At 35.1% G+C, this 20,895-nt stretch overlaps 1 protein-coding gene and 10 non-coding genes across 11 annotated transcripts in view; all 11 read left to right on the top strand.

The window, feature by feature from the left end:
- The window catches only part of ARMH1 (armadillo like helical domain containing 1), a 484,180-nt gene that overhangs the window by 140,083 nt on the left and 323,202 nt on the right, over positions 1 to 20,895 (top strand). The window lies entirely within an intron of this gene.
- On the top strand, positions 742 to 856 carry LOC148454812 (U5 spliceosomal RNA). The gene has a single exon (XR_015874704.1). It is a non-coding gene; the product is annotated as a U5 spliceosomal RNA (small nuclear RNA).
- Positions 2,795 to 2,909, top strand: LOC148454811 (U5 spliceosomal RNA). Its single transcript, XR_015874645.1, has one exon. It is a non-coding gene; the product is annotated as a U5 spliceosomal RNA (small nuclear RNA).
- Positions 4,850 to 4,964, top strand: LOC148454810 (U5 spliceosomal RNA). Its single transcript, XR_015874644.1, has one exon. It is a non-coding gene; the product is annotated as a U5 spliceosomal RNA (small nuclear RNA).
- LOC148454809 (U5 spliceosomal RNA) lies at positions 6,903 to 7,017 on the top strand. Its single transcript, XR_015874643.1, has one exon. It is a non-coding gene; the product is annotated as a U5 spliceosomal RNA (small nuclear RNA).
- Positions 8,957 to 9,071, top strand: LOC148454808 (U5 spliceosomal RNA). The gene has a single exon (XR_015874716.1). It is a non-coding gene; the product is annotated as a U5 spliceosomal RNA (small nuclear RNA).
- Positions 11,011 to 11,125, top strand: LOC148454807 (U5 spliceosomal RNA). The gene has a single exon (XR_015874642.1). It is a non-coding gene; the product is annotated as a U5 spliceosomal RNA (small nuclear RNA).
- On the top strand, positions 13,065 to 13,179 carry LOC148454806 (U5 spliceosomal RNA). Its single transcript, XR_015874681.1, has one exon. It is a non-coding gene; the product is annotated as a U5 spliceosomal RNA (small nuclear RNA).
- On the top strand, positions 15,119 to 15,233 carry LOC148454805 (U5 spliceosomal RNA). Its single transcript, XR_015874641.1, has one exon. It is a non-coding gene; the product is annotated as a U5 spliceosomal RNA (small nuclear RNA).
- LOC148454804 (U5 spliceosomal RNA) lies at positions 17,170 to 17,284 on the top strand. The gene has a single exon (XR_015874640.1). It is a non-coding gene; the product is annotated as a U5 spliceosomal RNA (small nuclear RNA).
- On the top strand, positions 19,224 to 19,338 carry LOC148454803 (U5 spliceosomal RNA). The gene has a single exon (XR_015874639.1). It is a non-coding gene; the product is annotated as a U5 spliceosomal RNA (small nuclear RNA).

Raw genomic sequence — 20,895 nt, 5'->3', positions numbered from 1 at the left:
CTGCGGAACACTTGTGGCGCCATATAAATAAATGATAAGAATAATAATAACAACTATAAGTTTGTTCTGTCCTCTCGCTTGTTGAAATGAGGTCTGTTTGCATCCAGGGAGGTAACAGTGACACTCGGTGTACTTGTCTTTTTCTTAAGATCAAATAAATCTTTTGTCATTTACTAAAGATTTTCATGAATTTCATGCAAGTTTTTTATATGCTGTCTGGTTGACGAATGCTGGGCTTATTTACTAGTGAAATTCAGAAATGTCAATTTTTTCATTCAATTTTTTAGAATTTGACATTTAAATGTTGATTTTGTTTTTTAATGTAAAACTGGGGAAATAAATGTGTTTCTTCTCTTGTAGATGATTCTCCAGAATACTCTGTTACCAAGATGTTATTCCAGCACTGTATACCATAGTGTTGTCTGTAGGTACTCGACCAAGTTGAAGAACTGGTTTTGAATCACCATTCGACAATTCTGACTGTAATTCTTTCTTTACTTGGTAGTCTCATTTGAATACTTTCCCATGATGCATCTGATACATTGCAGTGGTTTTTTTATTGTTTGTTTTGATTTTGCATTTTGGAAGTAAAATTTTGCCCTTTTAATTTTTCTGTTGTAAATATATTAGTATTTTATAGTTTATGTTTGAAAATTGTTTCATATATGTGTCTAAAATCCTCTCTCTTGGTAAACTGAGGTCTGTTTGAATCCGGGGAGATAATCATGACACTTCTTTAGTATACTCTGGTTTCTCTTCAGATCGATTAAATCTTTCGCCTTTTACTAAAGATTTCCGTGGAGAGGAACAACCATGAGTTTCATGTAATTTTTTGATGCCTGGCTGATGCTTGGCTTATTCACTGGTAAAATACAGAATATCAAAATTGTTTTGGAAAACCATAGCTTCTAATGTTTTAGAAGGTTATCATGAATACTCTATTGCCATAGTTTTAGTATTCTTGTACTGTTATGGTTGGGATGGCCATTGGTGATTACCATCCATGGCTCAAAAACCATCTATGGGGAATCATTGATGATTTGCACCCCTTTGATGGCCACCACTGCTGGGGGTACGATGGGCCACGGACTAATTCAAGAAAGGGGCGGGGCTAAGATCCGTCCAGTTAAAGTAAAAAAAACATTGTCTCTCTCTCATTCATCGATGGGAAAACTAATTAACATCGCCCGGCCACCGTTTTAAAAAAAATTGATGGTTGATGGCCATCTTTATGTTATGGTATTTCAAGGAAGTTGAAGAGGTAAATTAGGTAGTTTCCTTTTGTTTTAGTTTGTTTGCATGAAAATTTGACCCAGTTTAGAAGTTTTACTGTTTCCAATTTCTGATTCTCTTTTTCGGTTTACATTCAATTTGTTTTTGACTTATGGTAAAATATTATGTTTTTACCTTTTTTTTGTATATAGTAGTTTTGGGGTGTGGTATGTTAGTTCGACAGTTCTCATGTTGATGTGCATAATGTTGACATGTTATACTTTTAAACATGTCAACATTCAGAGGATGTCCATGTGGTGTCTGTTGACATGTTGAACACGTCAGTATTGTTGTGTCGACTTTTTGAATGTGATGGTAACTGTCGACCGTGTGTCTTTATACCATAGTTTTGTATCATTCATGTTGTTATGTGTGTACCGCAGCATTTGAAGTTCAAAGTTTGACCAGGAAAAATAGGTAGGGATCTGAAAACTTGAACGTGGAAACACTGCTTCGTAGTGTAAAGTGCACTCTTATTTATGTTTCATCTGATACAGTTCATAGGTTCTCTGCAAGTTTATCCTTTTTTAACTTTGAAAAATATTACATTTATTTAGGATTATATAGGATGGGCTTGAAAATTGTGCCTCTTGTGCTTCTCCCTACTTTACTTTCATCTACTTCTTACTCCCCACTAGGGCACCTAGCACTTGGTTGCTTATGCTTTGCTGCCTATGTGGGTGGTATGTAGCAATGTATATTATCCATGTCCTTGTCCTGCTTTGTTTTGTATTGTACTGTAAGTCATTGGTCACCTATTTGTTTATGTACTTTGTAAGGTGCTGCGGAACACTTGTGGTGCCATATAAATAAATGATAAGAATAATAATAACAACTATAAGTTTGTTCTGTCCTCTCGCTTGTTGAAATGAGGTCTGTTTGCATCCAGGGAGGTAACAGTGACACTCGGTGTACTTGTCTTTTTCTTAAGATCAAATAAATCTTTTGTCATTTACTAAAGATTTTCATGAATTTCATGCAAGTTTTTTATATGCTGTCTGGTTGACGGATGCTGGGCTTATTTACTAGTGAAATTCAGAAATGTCAATTTTTTCATTCAATTTTTTAGAATTTGACATTTAAATGTTGATTTTGTTTTTTAATGTAAAACTGGGGAAATAAATGTGTTTCTTCTCTTGTAGATGATTCTCCAGAATACTCTGTTACCAAGATGTTATTCCAGCACTGTATACCATAGTGTTGTCTGTAGGTACTCGACCAAGTTGAAGAACTGGTTTTGAATCACCATTCGACAATTCTGACTGTAATTCTTTCTTTACTTGGTAGTCTCATTTGAATACTTTCCCATGATGCATCTGATACATTGCAGTGGTTTTTTTTTGTTTGTTTTGATTTTGCATTTTGGAAGTAAAATTTTGCCCTTTTAATTTTTCTGTTGTAAATATATTAGTATTTTATAGTTTATGTTTGAAAATTGTTTCATATATGTGTCTAAAATCCTCTCTCTTGGTAAACTGAGGTCTGTTTGAATCCGGGGAGATAATCATGACACTTCTTTAGTATACTCTGGTTTCTCTTCAGATCGAATAAATCTTTCGCCTTTTACTAAAGATTTCCGTGGAGAGGAACAACCATGAGTTTCATGTAATTTTTTGATGCCTGGCTGATGCTTGGCTTATTCACTGGTAAAATACAGAATATCAAAATTGTTTTGGAAAACCATAGCTTCTAATGTTTTTAGAAGGTTATCATGAATACTCTATTGCCATAGTTTTAGTATTCTTGTACTGTTATGGTTGGGATGGCCATTGGTGATTACCATCCATGGCACAAAAACCATCTATGGGGAATCATTGATGATTTGCACCCCTTTGATGGCCACCACTGCTGGGGGTACGATGGGCCACGGACTAATTCAAGAAAGGGGCGGGGCTAAGATCCGTCCAGTTAAAGTAAAAAAAACATTGTCTCTCTCTCATCCATCGATGGGAAAACTAATTAACATCGCCCGGCCACCGTTTTAAAAAACATTGATGGTTGATGGCCATCTTTATGTTATGGTATTTCAAGGAAGTTGAAGAGGTAAATTAGGTAGTTTCCTTTTGTTTTAGTTTGTTTGCATGAAAATTTGACCCAGTTTTGAAGTTTTACTGTTTCCAATTTCTGATTCTCTTTTTCGGTTTACATTCAATTTGTTTTTGACTTATGGTAAAATATGATGTTTTTACCTTTTTTTTGTATATAGTAGTTTTGGGGTGTGGTATGTTAGTTCGACAGTTCTCATGTTGATGTGCATAATGTCGACATGTTATACTTTTAAACATGTCAACATTCAGAGGATGTCCATGTGGTGTCTGTTGACATGTTGAACACGTCAGTATTGTTGTGTCGACATTTTGAATATGATGGTAACTGTCGACCGTGTGTCTTTATACCATAGTTTTGTATCATTCATGTTGTTATGTGTGTACCGCAGCATTTGAAGTTCAAAGTTTGACCAGGAAAAATAGGTAGGGATCTGAAAACTTGAACGTGGAAACACTGCTTCGTAGTGTAAAGTGCACTCTTATCTATGTTTCATCTGATACAGTTCATAGGTTCTCTGCAAGTTTATCCTTTTTTAACTTAGAAAAATATTACATTTATTTAGGATTACATAGGATGGGCTTGAAAATTGTGCCTCTTGTTCTTCTCCCTACTTTACTTTCTTCTACTTCTTACTCCCCACTAGGGCACCTAGCACTTGGTTGCTTATGCTTTGCTGCCTATGTGGGTGGTATGTAGCAATGTATATTATCCATGTCCTTGTCCTGCTTTGTTTTGTATTCTACTGTAAGTCACTGGTCACCTATTTGTTTATGTACTTTGTAAGGTGCTGCGGAACACTTGTGGCGCCATATAAATAAATGATAAGAATAATAATAACAACTATAAGTTTGTTCTGTCCTCTCGCTTGTTGAAATGAGGTCTGTTTGCATCCAGGGAGGTAACAGTGACACTCGGTGTACTTGTCTTTTTCTTAAGATCAAATAAATCTTTTGTCATTTACTAAAGATTTTCATGAATTTCATGCAAGTTTTTTATATGCTGTCTGATTGACGAATGCTGGGCTTATTTACTAGTGAAATTCAGAAATGTCAATTTTTTCATTCAATTTTTTAGAATTTGACATTTAAATGTTGATTTTGTTTTTTAATGTAAAACTGGGGAAATAAATGTGTTTCTTCTCTTGTAGATGATTCTCCAGAATACTCTGTTACCAAGATGTTATTCCAGCACTGTATACCATAGTGTTGTCTGTAGGTACTCGACCAAGTTGAAGAACTGGTTTTGAATCACCATTCGACAATTCTGACTGTAATTCTTTCTTTACTTGGTAGTCTCATTTGAATACTTTCCCATGATGCATCTGATACATTGCAGTGGTTTTTTTATTGTTTGTTTTGATTTTGCATTTTGGAAGTAAAATTTTGCCCTTTTAATTTTTCTGTTGTAAATATATTAGTATTTTATAGTTTATGTTTGAAAATTGTTTCATATATGTGTCTAAAATCCTCTCTCTTGGTAAACTGAGGTCTGTTTGAATCCGGGGAGATAATCATGACACTTCTTTAGTATACTCTGGTTTCTCTTCAGATCGAATAAATCTTTCGCCTTTTACTAAAGATTTCCGTGGAGAGGAACAACCATGAGTTTCATGTAATTTTTTGATGCCTGGCTGATGCTTGGCTTATTCACTGGTAAAATACAGAATATCAAAATTGTTTTGGAAAACCATAGCTTCTAATGTTTTAGAAGGTTATCATGAATACTCTATTGCCATAGTTTTAGTATTCTTGTACTGTTATGGTTGGGATGGCCATTGGTGATTACCATCCATGGCTCAAAAACCATCTATGGGGAATCATTGATGATTTGCACCCCTTTGATGGCCACCACTGCTGGGGGTACGATGGGCCACGGACTAATTCAAGAAAGGGGCGGGGCTAAGATCCGTCCAGTTAAAGTAAAAAAAACATTGTCTCTCTCTCATTCATCGATGGGAAAACTAATTAACATCGCCCGGCCACCGTTTTAAAATAAATTGATGGTTGATGGCCATCTTTATGTTATGGTATTTCAAGGAAGTTGAAGAGGTAAATTAGGTAGTTTCCTTTTGTTTTAGTTTGTTTGCATGAAAATTTGACCCAGTTTAGAAGTTTTACTGTTTCCAATTTCTGATTCTCTTTTTCGGTTTACATTCAATTTGTTTTTGACTTATGGTAAAATATGATGTTTTTACCTTTTTTTTGTATATAGTAGATTTGGGGTGTGGTATGTTAGTTCGACAGTTCTCATGTTGATGTGCATAATGTCGACATGTTATACTTTTAAACATGTCAACATTCAGAGGATGTCCATGTGGTGTCTGTTGACATGTTGAACACGTCAGTATTGTTGTGTCGACATTTTGAATATGATGGTAACTGTCGACCGTGTGTCTTTATACCATAGTTTTGTATCATTCATGTTGTTATGTGTGTACCGCAGCATTTGAAGTTCAAAGTTTGACCAGGAAAAATAGGTAGGGATCTGAAAACTTGAACGTGGAAACACTGCTTCGTAGTGTAAAGTGCACTCTTATCTATGTTTCATCTGATACAGTTCATAGGTTCTCTGCAAGTTTATCCTTTTTTAACTTAGAAAAATATTACATTTATTTAGGATTAATAGGATGGGCTTGAAAATTGTGCCTCTTGTTCTTCTCCCTACTTTACTTTCTTCTACTTCTTACTCCCCACTAGGGCACCTAGCACTTGGTTGCTTATGCTTTGCTGCCTATGTGGGTGGTATGTAGCAATGTATATTATCCATGTCCTTGTCCTGCTTTGTTTTGTATTCTACTGTAAGTCACTGGTCACCTATTTGTTTATGTACTTTGTAAGGTGCTGCGGAACACTTGTGGCGCCATATAAATAAATGATAAGAATAATAATAACAACTATAAGTTTGTTCTGTCCTCTCGCTTGTTGAAATGAGGTCTGTTTGCATCCAGGGAGGTAACAGTGACACTCGGTGTACTTGTCTTTTTCTTAAGATCAAATAAATCTTTTGTCATTTACTAAAGATTTTCATGAATTTCATGCAAGTTTTTTATATGCTGTCTGGTTGACGAATGCTGGGCTTATTTACTAGTGAAATTCAGAAATGTCAATTTTTTCATTCAATTTTTTAGAATTTGACATTTAAATGTTGATTTTGTTTTTTAATGTAAAACTGGGGAAATAAATGTGTTTCTTCTCTTGTAGATGATTCTCCAGAATACTCTGTTACCAAGATGTTATTCCAGCACTGTATACCATAGTGTTGTCTGTAGGTACTCGACCAAGTTGAAGAACTGGTTTTGAATCACCATTCGACAATTCTGACTGTAATTCTTTCTTTACTTGGTAGTCTCATTTGAATACTTTCCCATGATGCATCTGATACATTGCAGTGGTTTTTTTATTGTTTGTTTTGATTTTGCATTTTGGAAGTAAAATTTTGCCCTTTTAATTTTTCTGTTGTAAATATATTAGTATTTTATAGTTTATGTTTGAAAATTGTTTCATATATGTGTCTAAAATCCTCTCTCTTGGTAAACTGAGGTCTGTTTGAATCCGGGGAGATAATCATGACACTTCTTTAGTATACTCTGGTTTCTCTTCAGATCGAATAAATCTTTCGCCTTTTACTAAAGATTTCCGTGGAGAGGAACAACCATGAGTTTCATGTAATTTTTTGATGCCTGGCTGATGCTTGGCTTATTAACTGGTAAAATACAGAATATCAAAATTGTTTTGGAAAACCATAGCTTCTAATGTTTTTAGAAGGTTATCATGAATACTCTATTGCCATAGTTTTAGTATTCTTGTACTGTTATGGTTGGGATGGCCATTGGTGATTACCATCCATGGCACAAAAACCATCTATGGGGAATCATTGATGATTTGCACCCCTTTGATGGCCACCACTGCTGGGGGTACGATGGGCCACGGACTAATTCAAGAAAGGGGCGGGGCTAAGATCCGTCCAGTTAAAGTAAAAAAAACATTGTCTCTCTCTCATCCATCGATGGGAAAACTAATTAACATCGCCCGGCCACCGTTTTAAAAAACATTGATGGTTGATGGCCATCTTTATGTTATGGTATTTCAAGGAAGTTGAAGAGGTAAATTAGGTAGTTTCCTTTTGTTTTAGTTTGTTTGCATGAAAATTTGACCCAGTTTTGAAGTTTTACTGTTTCCAATTTCTGATTCTCTTTTTCGGTTTACATTCAATTTGTTTTTGACTTATGGTAAAATATGATGTTTTTACCTTTTTTTTGTATATAGTAGTTTTGGGGTGTGGTATGTTAGTTCGACAGTTCTCATGTTGATGTGCATAATGTCGACATGTTATACTTTTAAACATGTCAACATTCAGAGGATGTCCATGTGGTGTCTGTTGACATGTTGAACACGTCAGTATTGTTGTGTCGACATTTTGAATATGATGGTAACTGTCGACCGTGTGTCTTTATACCATAGTTTTGTATCATTCATGTTGTTATGTGTGTACCGCAGCATTTGAAGTTCAAAGTTTGACCAGGAAAAATAGGTAGGGATCTGAAAACTTGAACGTGGAAACACTGCTTCGTAGTGTAAAGTGCACTCTTATCTATGTTTCATCTGATACAGTTCATAGGTTCTCTGCAAGTTTATCCTTTTTTAACTTAGAAAAATATTACATTTATTTAGGATTAATAGGATGGGCTTGAAAATTGTGCCTCTTGTTCTTCTCCCTACTTTACTTTCTTCTACTTCTTACTCCCCACTAGGGCACCTAGCACTTGGTTGCTTATGCTTTGCTGCCTATGTGGGTGGTATGTAGCAATGTATATTATCCATGTCCTTGTCCTGCTTTGTTTTGTATTCTACTGTAAGTCACTGGTCACCTATTTGTTTATGTACTTTGTAAGGTGCTGCGGAACACTTGTGGCGCCATATAAATAAATGATAAGAATAATAATAACAACTATAAGTTTGTTCTGTCCTCTCGCTTGTTGAAATGAGGTCTGTTTGCATCCAGGGAGGTAACAGTGACACTCGGTGTACTTGTCTTTTTCTTAAGATCAAATAAATCTTTTGTCATTTACTAAAGATTTTCATGAATTTCATGCAAGTTTTTTATATGCTGTCTGGTTGACGAATGCTGGGCTTATTTACTAGTGAAATTCAGAAATGTCAATTTTTTCATTCAATTTTTTAGAATTTGACATTTAAATGTTGATTTTGTTTTTTAATGTAAAACTGGGGAAATAAATGTGTTTCTTCTCTTGTAGATGATTCTCCAGAATACTCTGTTACCAAGATGTTATTCCAGCACTGTATACCATAGTGTTGTCTGTAGGTACTCGACCAAGTTGAAGAACTGGTTTTGAATCACCATTCGACAATTCTGACTGTAATTCTTTCTTTACTTGGTAGTCTCATTTGAATACTTTCCCATGATGCATCTGATACATTGCAGTGGTTTTTTTATTGTTTGTTTTGATTTTGCATTTTGGAAGTAAAATTTTGCCCTTTTAATTTTTCTGTTGTAAATATATTAGTATTTTATAGTTTATGTTTGAAAATTGTTTCATATATGTGTCTAAAATCCTCTCTCTTGGTAAACTGAGGTCTGTTTGAATCCGGGGAGATAATCATGACACTTCTTTAGTATACTCTGGTTTCTCTTCAGATCGAATAAATCTTTCGTCTTTTACTAAAGATTTCCGTGGAGAGGAACAACCATGAGTTTCATGTAATTTTTTGATGCCTGGCTGATGCTTGGCTTATTCACTGGTAAAATACAGAATATCAAAATTGTTTTGGAAAACCATAGCTTCTAATGTTTTAGAAGGTTATCATGAATACTCTATTGCCATAGTTTTAGTATTCTTGTACTGTTATGGTTGGGATGGCCATTGGTGATTACCATCCATGGCACAAAAACCATCTATGGGGAATCATTGATGATTTGCACCCCTTTGATGGCCACCACTGCTGGGGGTACGATGGGCCACGGACTAATTCAAGAAAGGGGCGGGGCTAAGATCCGTCCAGTTAAAGTAAAAAAAACATTGTCTCTCTCTCATTCATCGATGGGAAAACTAATTAACATCGCCCGGCCACCGTTTTAAAAAAAATTGATGGTTGATGGCCATCTTTATGTTATGGTATTTCAAGGAAGTTGAAGAGGTAAATTAGGTAGTTTCCTTTTGTTTTAGTTTGTTTGCATGAAAATTTGACCCAGTTTAGAAGTTTTACTGTTTCCAATTTCTGATTCTCTTTTTCGGTTTACATTCAATTTGTTTTTGACTTATGGTAAAATATTATGTTTTTACCTTTTTTTTGTATATAGTAGTTTTGGGGTGTGGTATGTTAGTTCGACAGTTCTCATGTTGATGTGCATAATGTCGACATGTTATACTTTTAAACATGTCAACATTCAGAGGATGTCCATGTGGTGTCTGTTGACATGTTGAACACGTCAGTATTGTTGTGTCGACATTTTGAATGTGATGGTAACTGTCGACCGTGTGTCTTTATACCATAGTTTTGTATCATTCATGTTGTTATGTGTGTACCGCAGCATTTGAAGTTCAAAGTTTGACCAGGAAAAATAGGTAGGGATCTGAAAACTTGAACGTGGAAACACTGCTTCGTAGTGTAAAGTGCACTCTTATTTATGTTTCATCTGATACAGTTCATAGGTTCTCTGCAAGTTTATCCTTTTTTAACTTTGAAAAATATTACATTTATTTAGGATTATATAGGATGGGCTTGAAAATTGTGCCTCTTGTGCTTCTCCCTACTTTACTTTCATCTACTTCTTACTCCCCACTAGGGCACCTAGCACTTGGTTGCTTATGCTTTGCTGCCTATGTGGGTGGTATGTAGCAATGTATATTATCCATGTCCTTGTCCTGCTTTGTTTTGTGTTCTACTGTAAGTCACTGGTCACCTATTTGTTTATGTACTTTGTAAGGTGCTGCGGAACACTTGTGGCGCCATATAAATAAATGATAAGAATAATAATAACAACTATAAGTTTGTTCTGTCCTCTCGCTTGTTGAAATGAGGTCTGTTTGCATCCAGGGAGGTAACAGTGACACTCGGTGTACTTGTCTTTTTCTTAAGATCAAATAAATCTTTTGTCATTTACTAAAGATTTTCATGAATTTCATGCAAGTTTTTTATATGCTGTCTGGTTGACGAATGCTGGGCTTATTTACTAGTGAAATTCAGAAATGTCAATTTTTTCATTAAATTTTTTAGAATTTGACATTTAAATGTTGATTTTGTTTTTTAATGTAAAACTGGGGAAATAAATGTGTTTCTTCTCTTGTAGATGATTCTCCAGAATACTCTGTTACCAAGATGTTATTCCAGCACTGTATACCATAGTGTTGTCTGTAGGTACTCGACCAAGTTGAAGAACTGGTTTTGAATCACCATTCGACAATTCTGACTGTAATTCTTTCTTTACTTGGTAGTCTCATTTGAATACTTTCCCATGATGCATCTGATACATTGCAGTGGTTTTTTTATTGTTTGTTTTGATTTTGCATTTTGGAAGTAAAATTTTGCCCTTTTAATTTTTCTGTTGTAAATATATTAGTATTTTATAGTTTATGTTTGAAAATTGTTTCATATATGTGTCTAAAATCCTCTCTCTTGGTAAACTGAGGTCTGTTTGAATCCGGGGAGATAATCATGACACTTCTTTAGTATACTCTGGTTTCTCTTCAGATCGAATAAATCTTTCGCCTTTTACTAAAGATTTCCGTGGAGAGGAACAACCATGAGTTTCATGTAATTTTTTGATGCCTGGCTGATGCTTGGCTTATTCACTGGTAAAATACAGAATATCAAAATTGTTTTGGAAAACCATAGCTTCTAATGTTTTAGAAGGTTATCATGAATACTCTATTGCCATAGTTTTAGTATTCTTGTACTGTTATGGTTGGGATGGCCATTGGTGATTACCATCCATGGCACAAAAACCATCTATGGGGAATCATTGATGATTTGCACCCCTTTGATGGCCACCACTGCTGGGGGTACGATGGGCCACGGACTAATTCAAGAAAGGGGCGGGGCTAAGATCCGTCCAGTTAAAGTAAAAAAAACATTGTCTCTCTCTCATCCATCGATGGGAAAACTAATTAACATCGCCCGGCCACCGTTTTAAAAAACATTGATGGTTGATGGCCATCTTTATGTTATGGTATTTCAAGGAAGTTGAAGAGGTAAATTAGGTAGTTTCCTTTTGTTTTAGTTTGTTTGCATGAAAATTTGACCCAGTTTAGAAGTTTTACTGTTTCCAATTTCTGATTCTCTTTTTCGGTTTACATTCAATTTGTTTTTGACTTATGGTAAAATATTATGTTTTTACCTTTTTTTTGTATATAGTAGTTTTGGGGTGTGGTATGTTAGTTCGACAGTTCTCATGTTGATGTGCATAATGTTGACATGTTATACTTTTAAACATGTCAACATTCAGAGGATGTCCATGTGGTGTCTGTTGACATGTTGAACACGTCAGTATTGTTGTGTCGACTTTTTGAATGTGATGGTAACTGTCGACCGTGTGTCTTTATACCATAGTTTTGTATCATTCATGTTGTTATGTGTGTACCGCAGCATTTGAAGTTCAAAGTTTGACCAGGAAAAATAGGTAGGGATCTGAAAACTTGAACGTGGAAACACTGCTTCGTAGTGTAAAGTGCACTCTTATTTATGTTTCATCTGATACAGTTCATAGGTTCTCTGCAAGTTTATCCTTTTTTAACTTTGAAAAATATTACATTTATTTAGGATTATATAGGATGGGCTTGAAAATTGTGCCTCTTGTGCTTCTCCCTACTTTACTTTCATCTACTTCTTACTCCCCACTAGGGCACCTAGCACTTGGTTGCTTATGCTTTGCTGCCTATGTGGGTGGTATGTAGCAATGTATATTATCCATGTCCTTGTCCTGCTTTGTTTTGTGTTCTACTGTAAGTCACTGGTCACCTATTTGTTTATGTACTTTGTAAGGTGCTGCGGAACACTTGTGGCGCCATATAAATAAATGATAAGAATAATAATAACAACTATAAGTTTGTTCTGTCCTCTCGCTTGTTGAAATGAGGTCTGTTTGCATCCAGGGAGGTAACAGTGACACTCGGTGTACTTGTCTTTTTCTTAAGATCAAATAAATCTTTTGTCATTTACTAAAGATTTTCATGAATTTCATGCAAGTTTTTTATATGCTGTCTGGTTGACGAATGCTGGGCTTATTTACTAGTGAAATTCAGAAATGTCAATTTTTTCATTCAATTTTTTAGAATTTGACATTTAAATGTTGATTTTGTTTTTTAATGTAAAACTGGGGAAATAAATGTGTTTCTTCTCTTGTAGATGATTCTCCAGAATACTCTGTTACCAAGATGTTATTCCAGCACTGTATACCATAGTGTTGTCTGTAGGTACTCGACCAAGTTGAAGAACTGGTTTTGAATCACCATTCGACAATTCTGACTGTAATTCTTTCTTTACTTGGTAGTCTCATTTGAATACTTTCCCATGATGCATCTGATACATTGCAGTGGTTTTTTTATTGTTTGTTTTGATTTTGCATTTTGGAAGTTAAATTTTGCCCTTTTAATTTTTCTGTTGTAAATATATTAGTATTTTATAGTTTATGTTTGAAAATTGTTTCATATATGTGTCTAAAATCCTCTCTCTTGGTAAACTGAGGTCTGTTTGAATCCGGGGAGATAATCATGACACTTCTTTAGTATACTCTGGTTTCTCTTCAGATCGAATAAATCTTTCGCCTTTTACTAAAGATTTCCGTGGAGAGGAACAACCATGAGTTTCATGTAATTTTTTGATGCCTGGCTGATGCTTGGTTTATTCACTGGTAAAATACAGAATATCAAAATTGTTTTGGAAAACCATAGCTTCTAATGTTTTAGAAGGTTATCATGAATACTCTATTGCCATAGTTTTAGTATTCTTGTACTGTTATGGTTGGGATGGCCATTGGTGATTACCATCCATGGCACAAAAACCATCTATGGGGAATCATTGATGATTTGCACCCCTTTGATGGCCACCACTGCTGGGGGTACGATGGGCCACGGACTAATTCAAGAAAGGGGCGGGGCTAAGATCCGTCCAGTTAAAGTAAAAAAAACATTGTCTCTCTCTCATTCATCGATGGGAAAACTAATTAACATCGCCCGGCCACCGTTTTAAAAAAAATTGATGGTTGATGGCCATCTTTATGTTATGGTATTTCAAGGAAGTTGAAGAGGTAAATTAGGTAGTTTCCTTTTGTTTTAGTTTGTTTGCATGAAAATTTGACCCAGTTTAGAAGTTTTACTGTTTCCAATTTCTGATTCTCTTTTTCGGTTTACATTCAATTTGTTTTTGACTTATGGTAAAATATGATGTTTTTACCTTTTTTTTGTATATAGTAGTTTTGGGGTGTGGTATGTTAGTTCGACAGTTCTCATGTTGATGTGCATAATGTCGACATGTTATACTTTTAAACATGTCAACATTCAGAGGATGTCCATGTGGTGTCTGTTGACATGTTGAACACGTCAGTATTGTTGTGTCGACATTTTGAATATGATGGTAACTGTCGACCGTGTGTCTTTATACCATAGTTTTGTATCATTCATGTTGTTATGTGTGTACCGCAGCATTTGAAGTTCAAAGTTTGACCAGGAAAAATAGGTAGGGATCTGAAAACTTGAACGTGGAAACACTGCTTCGTAGTGTAAAGTGCACTCTTATCTATGTTTCATCTGATACAGTTCATAGGTTCTCTGCAAGTTTATCCTTTTTTAACTTAGAAAAATATTATATTTATTTAGGATTATATAGGATGGGCTTGAAAATTGTGGCTCTTGTTCTTCTCCCTACTTTACTTTCTTCTACTTCTTACTCCCCACTAGGGCACCTAGCACTTGGTTGCTTATGCTTTGCTGCCTATGTGGGTGGTATGTAGCAATGTATATTATCCATGTCCTTGTCCTGCTTTGTTTTGTGTTCTACTGTAAGTCACTGGTCACCTATTTGTTTATGTACTTTGTAAGGTGCTGCGGAACACTTGTGGCGCCATATAAATAAATGATAAGAATAATAATAACAACTATAAGTTTGTTCTGTCCTCTCGCTTGTTGAAATGAGGTCTGTTTGCATCCAGGGAGGTAACAGTGACACTCGGTGTACTTGTCTTTTTCTTAAGATCAAATAAATCTTTTGTCATTTACTAAAGATTTTCATGAATTTCATGCAAGTTTTTTATATGCTGTCTGGTTGACGAATGCTGGGCTTATTTACTAGTGAAATTCAGAAATGTCAATTTTTTCATTCAATTTTTTAGAATTTTACATTTAAATGTTGATTTTGTTTTTTAATGTAAAACTGGGGAAATAAATGTGTTTCTTCTCTTGTAGATGATTCTCCAGAATACTCTGTTACCAAGATGTTATTCCAGCACTGTATACCATAGTGTTGTCTGTAGGTACTCGACCAAGTTGAAGAACTGGTTTTGAATCACCATTCGACAATTCTGACTGTAATTCTTTCTTTACTTGGTAGTCTCATTTGAATACTTTCCCATGATGCATCTGATACATTGCAGTGGTTTTTTTATTGTTTGTTTTGATTTTGCATTTTGGAAGTAAAATTTTGCCCTTTTAATTTTTCTGTTGTAAATATATTAGTATTTTATAGTTTATGTTTGAAAATTGTTTCATATATGTGTCTAAAATCCTCTCTCTTGGTAAACTGAGGTCTGTTTGAATCCGGGGAGATAATCATGACACTTCTTTAGTATACTCTGGTTTCTCTTCAGATCGAATAAATCTTTCGCCTTTTACTAAAGATTTCCGTGGAGAGGAACAACCATGAGTTTCATGTAATTTTTTGATGCCTGGCTGATGCTTGGCTTATTCACTGGTAAAATACAGAATATCAAAATTGTTTTGGAAAACCATAGCTTCTAATGTTTTAGAAGGTTATCATGAATACTCTATTGCCATAGTTTTAGTATTCTTGTACTGTTATGGTTGGGATGGCCATTGGTGATTACCATCCATGGCACAAAAACCATCTATGGGGAATCATTGATGATTTGCACCCCTTTGATGGCCACCACTGCTGGGGGTACGATGGGCCACGGACTAATTCAAGAAAGGGGCGGGGCTAAGATCCGTCCAGTTAAAGTAAAAAAAACATTGTCTCTCTCTCATCCATCGATGGGAAAACTAATTAACATCGCCCGGCCACCGTTTTAAAAAACATTGATGGTTGATGGCCATCTTTATGTTATGGTATTTCAAGGAAGTTGAAGAGGTAAATTAGGTAGTTTCCTTTTGTTTTAGTTTGTTTGCATGAAAATTTGACCCAGTTTAGAAGTTTTACTGTTTCCAATTTCTGATTCTCTTTTTCGGTTTACATTCAATTTGTTTTTGACTTATGGTAAAATATTATGTTTTTACCTTTTTTTTGTATATAGTAGTTTTGGGGTGTGGTATGTTAGTTCGACAGTTCTCATGTTGATGTGCATAATGTCGACATGTTATACTTTTAAACATGTCAACATTCAGAGGATGTCCATGTGGTGTCTGTTGACATGTTGAACACGTCAGTATTGTTGTGTCGACTTTTTGAATGTGATGGTAACTGTCGACCGTGTGTCTTTATACCATAGTTTTGTATCATTCATGTTGTTATGTGTGTACCGCAGCATTTGAAGTTCAAAGTTTGACCAGGAAAAATAGGTAGGGATCTGAAAACTTGAACGTGGAAACACTGCTTCGTAGTGTAAAGTGCACTCTTATTTATGTTTCATCTGATACAGTTCATAGGTTCTCTGCAAGTTTATCCTTTTTTAACTTTGAAAAATATTACATTTATTTAGGATTATATAGGATGGGCTTGAAAATTGTGCCTCTTGTGCTTCTCCCTACTTTACTTTCATCTACTTCTTACTCCCCACTAGGGCACCTAGCACTTGGTTGCTTATGCTTTGCTGCCTATGTGGGTGGTATGTAGCAATGTATATTATCCATGTCCTTGTCCTGCTTTGTTTTGTATTGTACTGTAAGTCATTGGTCACCTATTTGTTTATGTACTTTGTAAGGTGCTGCGGAACACTTGTGGTGCCATATAAATAAATGATAAGAATAATAACAACTATAAGTTTGTTCTGTCCTCTCGCTTGTTGAAATGAGGTCTGTTTGCATCCAGGGAGGTAACAGTGACACTCGGTGTACTTGTCTTTTTCTTAAGATCAAATAAATCTTTTGTCATTTACTAAAGATTTTCATGAATTTCATGCAAGTTTTTTATATGCTGTCTGGTTGACGGATGCTGGGCTTATTTACTAGTGAAATTCAGAAATGTCAATTTTTTCATTAAATTTTTTAGAATTTCACATTTAAATGTTGATTTTGTTTTTTAATGTAAAACTGGGGAAATAAATGTGTTTCTTCTCTTGTAGATGATTCTCCAGAATACTCTGTTACCAAGATGTTATTCCAGCACTGTATACCATAGTGTTGTCTGTAGGTACTCGACCAAGTTGAAGAACTGGTTTTGAATCACCATTCGACAATTCTGACTGTAATTCTTTCTTTACTTGGTAGTCTCATTTGAATACTTTCCCATGATGCATCTGATACATTGCAGTGGTTTTTTTATTGTTTGTTTTGATTTTGCATTTTGGAAGTAAAATTTTGCCCTTTTAATTTTACTGTTGGAAATATATTAGTATTTTATAGTTTATGTTTGAAAATTGTTTCATATATGTGTCTAAAATCCTCTCTCTTGGTAAACTGAGGTCTGTTTGAATCCGGGGAGATAATCATGACACTTCTTTAGTATACTCTGGTTTCTCTTCAGATCGAATAAATCTTTCGCCTTTTACTAAAGATTTCCGTGGAGAGGAACAACCATGAGTTTCATGTAATTTTTTGATGCCTGGCTGATGCTTGGCTTATTCACTGGTAAAATACAGAATATCAAAATTGTTTTGGAAAACCATAGCTTCTAATGTTTTAGAAGGTTATCATGAATACTCTATTGCCATAGTTTTAGTATTCTTGTACTGTTATGGTTGGGATGGCCATTGGTGATTACCATCCATGGCACAAAAACCATCTATGGGGAATCATTGATGATTTGCACCCCTTTGATGGCCACCACTGCTGGGGGTACGATGGGCCACGGACTAATTCAAGAAAGGGGCGGGGCTAAGATCCGTCCAGTTAAAGTAAAAAAAACATTGTCTCTCTCTCATTCATCGATGGGAAAACTAATTAACATCGCCCGGCCACCGTTTTAAAAAAAATTGATGGTTGATGGCCATCTTTATGTTATGGTATTTCAAGGAAGTTGAAGAGGTAAATTAGGTAGTTTCCTTTTGTTTTAGTTTGTTTGCATGAAAATTTGACCCAGTTTAGAAGTTTTACTGTTTCCAATTTCTGATTCTCTTTTTCGGTTTACATTCAATTTGTTTTTGACTTATGGTAAAATATTATGTTTTTACCTTTTTTTTGTATATAGTAGTTTTGGGGTGTGGTATGTTAGTTCGACAGTTCTCATGTTGATGTGCATAATGTTGACATGTTATACTTTTAAACATGTCAACATTCAGAGGATGTCCATGTGGTGTCTGTTGACATGTTGAACACGTCAGTATTGTTGTGTCGACTTTTTGAATGTGATGGTAACTGTCGACCGTGTGTCTTTATACCATAGTTTTGTATCATTCATGTTGTTATGTGTGTACCGCAGCATTTGAAGTTCAAAGTTTGACCAGGAAAAATAGGTAGGGATCTGAAAACTTGAACGTGGAAACACTGCTTCGTAGTGTAAAGTGCACTCTTATTTATGTTTCATCTGATACAGTTCATAGGTTCTCTGCAAGTTTATCCTTTTTTAACTTTGAAAAATATTACATTTATTTAGGATTATATAGGATGGGCTTGAAAATTGTGCCTCTTGTGCTTCTCCCTACTTTACTTTCATCTACTTCTTACTCCCCACTAGGGCACCTAGCACTTGGTTGCTTATGCTTTGCTGCCTATGTGGGTGGTATGTAGCAATGTATATTATCCATGTCCTTGTCCTGCTTTGTTTTGTATTGTACTGTAAGTCATTGGTCACCTATTTGTTTATGTACTTTGTAAGGTGCTGCGGAATACTTGTGGTGCCATATAAATAAATGATAAGAATAATAATAACAACTATAAGTTTGTTCTGTCCTCTCGCTTGTTGAAATGAGGTCTGTTTGCATCCAGGGAGGTAACAGTGACACTCGGTGTACTTGTCTTTTTCTTAAGATCAAATAAATCTTTTGTCATTTACTAAAGATTTTCATGAATTTCATGCAAGTTTTTTATATGCTGTCTGGTTGACGGATGCTGGGCTTATTTACTAGTGAAATTCAGAAATGTCAATTTTTTCATTCAATTTTTTAGAATTTGACATTTAAATGTTGATTTTGTTTTTTAATGTAAAACTGGGGAAATAAATGTGTTTCTTCTCTTGTAGATGATTCTCCAGAATACTCTGTTACCAAGATGTTATTCCAGCACTGTATACCATAGTGTTGTCTGTAGGTACTCGACCAAGTTGAAGAACTGGTTTTGAATCACCATTCGACAATTCTGACTGTAATTCTTTCTTTACTTGGTAGTCTCATTTGAATACTTTCCCATGATGCATCTGATACATTGCAGTGGTTTTTTTATTGTTTGTTTTGATTTTGCATTTTGGAAGTAAAATTTTGCCCTTTTAATTTTACTGTTGTAAATATATTAGTATTTTATAGTTTATGTTTGAAAATTGTTTCATATATGTGTCTAAAATCCTCTCTCTTGGTAAACTGAGGTCTGTTTGAATCCGGGGAGATAATCATGACACTTCTTTAGTATACTCTGGTTTCTCTTCAGATCGAATAAATCTTTCGCCTTTTACTAAAGATTTCCGTGGAGAGGAACAACCATGAGTTTCATGTAATTTTTTGATGCCTGGCTGATGCTTGGCTTATTCACTGGTAAAATACAGAATATCAAAATTGTTTTGGAAAACCATAGCTTCTAATGTTTTAGAAGGTTATCATGAATACTCTATTGCCATAGTTTTAGTATTCTTGTACTGTTATGGTTGGGATGGCCATTGGTGATTACCATCTATGGGGAATCATTGATGATTTGCACCCCTTTGATGGCCACCACTGCTGGGGGTACGATGGGCCACGGACTAATTCAAGAAAGGGGCGGGGCTAAGATCCGTCCAGTTAAAGTAAAAAAAACATTGTCTCTCTCTCATCCATCGATGGGAAAACTAATTAACATCGCCCGGCCACCGTTTTAAAAAACATTGATGGTTGATGGCCATCTTTATGTTATGGTATTTCAAGGAAGTTGAAGAGGTAAATTAGGTAGTTTCCTTTTGTTTTAGTTTGTTTGCATGAAAATTTGACCCAGTTTTGAAGTTTTACTGTTTCCAATTTCTGATTCTCTTTTTCGGTTTACATTCAATTTGTTTTTGACTTATGGTAAAATATGATGTTTTTACCTTTTTTTTGTATATAGTAGTTTTGGGGTGTGGTATGTTAGTTCGACAGTTCTCATGTTGATGTGCATAATGTCGACATGTTATACTTTTAAACATGTCAACATTCAGAGGATGTCCATGTGGTGTCTGTTGACATGTTGAACACGTCAGTATTGTTGTGTCGACATTTTGAATATGATGGTAACTGTCGACCGTGTGTCTTTATACCATAGTTTTGTATCATTCATGTTGTTATGTGTGTACCGCAGCATTTGAAGTTCAAAGTTTGACCAGGAAAAATAGGTAGGGATCTGAAAACTTGAACGTGGAAACACTGCTTCGTAGTGTAAAGTGCACTCTTATCTATGTTTCATCTGATACAGTTCATAGGTTCTCTGCAAGTTTATCCTTTTTTAACTTAGAAAAATATTACATTTATTTAGGATTACATAGGATGGGCTTGAAAATTGTGCCTCTTGTTCTTCTCCCTACTTTACTTTCTTCTACTTCTTACTCCCCACTAGGGCACCTAGCACTTGGTTGCTTATGCTTTGCTGCCTATGTGGGTGGTATGTAGCAATGTATATTATCCATGTCCTTGTCCTGCTTTGTTTTGTATTCTACTGTAAGTCACTGGTCACCTATTTGTTTATGTACTTTGTAAGGTGCTGCGGAACACTTGTGGCGCCATATAAATAAATGATAAGAATAATAATAACAACTATAAGTTTGTTCTGTCCTCTCGCTTGTTGAAATGAGGTCTGTTTGCATCCAGGGAGGTAACAGTGACACTCGGTGTACTTGTCTTTTTCTTAAGATCAAATAAATCTTTTGTCATTTACTAAAGATTTTCATGAATTTCATGCAAGTTTTTTATATGCTGTCTGATTGACGAATGCTGGGCTTATTTACTAGTGAAATTCAGAAATGTCAATTTTTTCATTCAATTTTTTAGAATTTGACATTTAAATGTTGATTTTGTTTTTTAATGTAAAACTGGGGAAATAAATGTGTTTCTTCTCTTGTAGATGATTCTCCAGAATAC

The sequence above is a fragment of the Taudactylus pleione genome, unplaced genomic scaffold, assembly GCF_031769625.1.
Source record: "Taudactylus pleione unplaced genomic scaffold, aTauple2 ptg000969l, whole genome shotgun sequence".
In the NCBI taxonomy this organism is placed as follows: domain Eukaryota; kingdom Metazoa; phylum Chordata; class Amphibia; order Anura; family Myobatrachidae; genus Taudactylus; species Taudactylus pleione.
Note: the sequence above shows the minus strand (reverse complement) of the source record. Positions and strands in the feature narration are given on the sequence as shown.